The following is a 5,189-nucleotide window of genomic DNA, read 5'->3' as shown; positions in this document are numbered from 1 at the left end:
TGTGGAATGTCTCTCTTCAGGGAATATTGTTAGACATGATGTTTCCACAAGTGGTTTTGAGAGGACTGTATGGAAATAGACATAATTTTGTTTATTTATTTATTTATAATTTAGGATAAGGCTTTCCATCTTATTGTTCCTAATGGAATTATGCAGAACTAAGCCCACATAATACATTATGAACTCCAGCTGACATTTATCTCAAATTCCACAGTTGGTTCATCACTGTGTATTCACATCTGTACTATTTAACTGCTAATTAAATTCACATGGTAGAGAATGAAATTAAATGTTTCTTGTTTTTTAAGGGAATATTGTATTACAGCAGCACTCATAAATAAAACATAATACTTTTATTTCCTAGTTGTATGAAAAGGTCATAAAATTTTTCTGGTCACTTTCATGTATGTTCTCAGCAAACATAGAACTAGCTGTTGTTGTATCACAGAGCATGAAAAGCCAGATAGTGGCCGAGTGTGAAATTTTTAAGAAAAACACAATACAGAAAATTCAGACTGAGCACAAAATTATTTAATGAAGTTGTAACAGTTCTAATATATATAAGTGTTGACTTCAACTCTCAGAAAACTTTTCTGTTGCTGTCCTGAAGTTATGTTTTCATTGGATTTTTATCAGATGGTGAAGCCTTCAAGCCAGCTTCCCCTGAGCTATGATCATCCTGAGCTAAGAAATGTTCAGGTAATTCCTGAACATGAAAGTTTACATGAGCTCTGTGCAGGAGGCTGATTCCCAAGAATGGCTTGGGAAAAGGAGAGGTCAGCTCCAACAGGAAACTAAAACACATGGATACAACAAAATTTATATGTAGAAATCTCCAATGTACAGCATTCGGTTTTCTGTGTGAAGAACAAGGTTACCTATAAAAGGGGCTAGGAAGGTTTGCATGTGATTGTTTTTTCTCTCAGCTGAGGCAAAAGGTAAATGCCCTACAAGGAGCCACAAGTGTAATTCAGATCTTTCCCTGTTTATTTGCCTTTGAAGTAACTGCTAGCAAGCTGCAGGCTTTCTGTTTGTGTCTGCAGAAATGATCAGTGATGTTACCCATCAAATCTGGGGGCACTACTACAAGCAGTGTGCCAGGACCAACAGTTCAATGACCTGAGCAGCAGCTTCTCAAAGGAGATCCATTCTTTCTTAAAATGTCTTTTGTGAAGCATCCAGAAACACAGGCACCCAAAGGTCATTTGTGGCCTAAGAACCTGCTCAGTGCTGAGGAAAGAAAGAACGTATCCCCCCATGTGGGGTTTAGCAAGGGGATATGCATTCTTGGCTGCTGTGAAGAGCAGTTTATTTAAAATGTGTGTGCAAACAAGAAGCAATAGCTTCCATGCTGTCACCAACCATTAGAGCTTGTTTCCTCTCCAGGCTGACTGCTACTTGCTCCAGGTGTCAGCAGACCGTGCCTTACTGGTTCCAGTGGACAGCAATTACCAAACCAGCAGCTCCCTTTCTTCCTCTTGTGGGGAGCCAGAAAAACAGATGACAAAAACAAGCCAGGTGAGGAAGCAACTTGATTCTTTGTCCTGAGATGAGAAGACAATGCAGGGGTTGTGGGGAAAGGGCAGGAAAAAAAATGTTTTAAAAATAAAAAATGAAGGAGGGAAAATGAAAATGCAAGTGTCAGAGGGAGAGAGTCACTAGTGTGAGGGAATAAACATGCAAAAGATGCATGTGTAAAAAACTGGTGAAAGATTACTGAATATAAAAAGAGGACACATGCTGAAGGAGGAGTTCCTGGCAACTTCTTATCTGGGTCTTCTGAGCTGTGCATGTGGCCCTGTGTGAGCTGATGTAAATAACACTTATCAAAAAAATACAGGAGCACTCAGACCTCCTCTAATCTTACAGTAAAGTCATGTGGGATCTTAAAACTAATTAAGGCTTCACTCTAAGCTTTAAATCTAGTCTATGTGTAGTATAATATCCTGATGATATTCCCTGTAGAATCCAATGAGAATTTCAGACAATCAAGTAAGAAACTACTCCATAAAGCTATTCCAGAATTGAAAACAAGCTCAGTTTTTACTGGGTATCAGGAATCCCATCAGTTTAGGAATCCATGAATAAAATTCAATTTGTCTATTACAGGTACATAGTGGTCTTATCTCACACTTTCAGGACAGCATAAAAACACACTATAATGTTGCTATTACTGTACCCATCACACAAAACTTACAGTTATAAATTAGTTAAAGTGTAACAAACAAATCTGAAGTAACTCTCTAACAAGTACAAGCAGGTCAATACAATACATACTGAAAGCAGGAGACATTTATTCCTTTCTGAGGAACACTCAGGACTGAATGTTCCACAAAGGAAGATGAAAGAACCCTCAACATAGATAAGTCTGATAAAGTTGTTACAGATGAGGATGTTCCCCATGTAGTTCTTCAAAGGGCATCTCCTAACATAAACAGAAAGAAGTTTTTACTTTCAGAGTTATACTACCAAACAAAAGTCCATAAAACAAGATTAACTCTTTTAGGAAAAGAAAAGAGATATTGTTAATATCTGTTTATCTCAGTCCATCTTTGAGATGCACACAGTACATTTAAAGGAAGTATAAATGGGTATATCCAAATGCTAGAGCTGATTGATCCTTGTCTGCACACTTCAGATGAAAAATAGGATCATCCCATCCTGGTATCAACATCATGTTGTAGATATTCAGTAGCAATTCTGCTATACAGTAAATGGGAAATTATGATATTCACACTACATGCTGGAAATCTTTCATAAGCCTAAAAAAATATTCTGAGAAACAATATTTGCAGATTAAAGTAAAAGAAAAACAGTTATTGCTTTCTATCACTTAAATATAGGAGTTAAAATATATAGAGAGCAAAGGGTACATGCACCAGACTTGTTTTTAAATCTAATTTAAACTCACTAACTGCTGCAGAACTTGTGATGATGGCCACAGATTAGCTTTCTTTTTTATCTTTGAAAAGCAACAGCTTTTGGAAAGAGCTGGACTAGATGTGAAACCTCTGGCCTTGTTTATTCAGCATTATAGTGTGCTTCTGAATCCTTATGTCCCTGATGACAGAGGTGCTTTTCTATTTATGCTCTTTGTATTCAGTTTGTGCACACTGGAATTAGATGCACTTTTTTTTAACTGCACAGACTAATGTCCCTCTTGCATTAGGTCATGAAAAAATAAAGAACAATCAGACTACTGAAATTAAATAAAGAAAAAAGCCCTTAAAACCACACAACTTTAGATAATAGAAGAACTTAGTAAAAGGTCTCTAGTTGCTTCTCTCATGTTATTTTCATGTTGCATTTTTCCACAGGACTACGTAGAAAGACCTGCAGACTTAAAGGAAGAGTTTGACCTAATTATTTCACTTTCTTTTTGTCTCTGACTGGCTCCTTTGTATCTGTTACGTTGATCCAAACAAGCCCAATTAGATACTTGACATGAGTTTTTCTCCCCTTCAGTTTTCCTTCTGGATATGAAATACTAAATTCATTTTTATATAGGTGTATATATGTATGTATATCTATGTATAAATGTAGGTGTATGTGCATTATAAACATTAAATAAATAAATATATTTCTATGTATGAATGGAGATCTCTGCTATCATAAATGTCAGTCAGAGACAGCAGGTATAAAGATGCAATTGTCCATGGAAGTTATTACTGTTAATCTCTTAATACTTCAGTATTAACTTTATTTACTGAATGTAAATTTACTTTAGTTTCTTTCTTGACATAGAAAGTGGTGCAGTTCCATGCACAGAGGGGTTAAAAGAGGGAGGCTTTAAATGTAAACAAAACAGCTTGTTTGAAAAAAAGACCAAGGGTAGGCAATTCATAGATAATACCATTTCCTAAAATGCCACAGGAACAATAAACTACCCAAACTATAAAATATGTATTTAACTTAGGATAGCATAGATAAGTGCTAGACAAAACTAAGAAACTTACAGTTTTTGTATATAAAAGGTTTCCAAAGGATATCAGTAATTTATGTCTTCATGTGTTATAAGATAGGGTGGAAAGTAGAGCTGAGTTAGAAAATGGGAATGTCCTGATTCATTTCATCTAAATGCTGAAGAAATTAGAGTCCATGGCTACTAAAAACAAGGTGGTTGTACAACCTTGTACAACAAGGTTGATCAGTTGTACAGAATATCTGTTTAAAATGGAGATGGGCAAGAAGCAACACTTCTGAACAAGTCTGTGCCCTCTCATGAGATAAAATCCCTGAAAGCAGAAAATCACAAGAAGAGAAACACAAGTTTTCCCTCTCTATTTGTCTTATCACAAGCCTCTCATTCAGGAAAATTGTCTCAAATTGACAATGTTAAATATGATCAGAGGTAATGAAATCTAATGAGATAATTACACAGCTCTGGTGACATTGGGAATCTTTTAGATGTTGGTGATTTTCACTACCTAGTGGTTATTGCAATCCTGTTTGATGTTGACAAATTGAAGGCCATCAAACATTTTTCAGAAATGTTGCTGCTGCATGTTGTGGGTGGCAATGCTTTGTCCTGGTTTGTCTCTCAGAATCCAGCACTTCCTTGGTGTCTGAGGTGTTTCTAAACTATGAGAATTATCAGTCTGCATCCAGCCATCAGCACTTATTGTGAAAAACTTAAAAGGAAGGCCATGAACAAGTTGACTTTCTATTAAGAGGCTTTTGAGAAGGTTGTGTAGCTACTAAAAAAACCTCCTTGGAGTAAAAATGGGACAATTAAAAGCCATGAGAGTTGGCATGGAAACTAGCGAAAAAATAAATACACCTTTAAATAAAAATCAAGCAGAATAGCAAGAGACACTATTAGCAAGCAAGAAACAAGATTACTCAAGAAAAAAAATCCTTCAGCAATCAGAACTCTGATTTTAACAACACTAGTAAAGAGGGGCCTAACCTATAGAGAAAAAATATCAAATATAAACAAGGAAGATTAAATAATACTTGAAGAAGAAGCAGGTAAATACATAAAAACAAATAAGAATTTTAAAGTTTAAATGCTAGAAATAGTCTACAAGATATCTAGTTAGTTTGCAGACCTCAGAACAGAAAGCATTACTAAGAAATACATGTTGCAAAGAACCTGCACAGTTTACCTGAACAAGTTCATACTGCATAAATGTATCTCCCAGAAATTTTCCCCAGATTATCAAAATAATCATAGTGATTAAGACACC

The sequence above is a fragment of the Passer montanus genome, unplaced genomic scaffold (assembly GCF_014805655.1).
Source record: "Passer montanus isolate IOZ18808 unplaced genomic scaffold, ASM1480565v1 scaffold21, whole genome shotgun sequence".
NCBI lineage: Eukaryota > Metazoa > Chordata > Aves > Passeriformes > Passeridae > Passer > Passer montanus.
The sequence above is the reverse complement of the archived record's forward strand: the minus strand, read 5'-3'. Positions refer to the sequence as shown.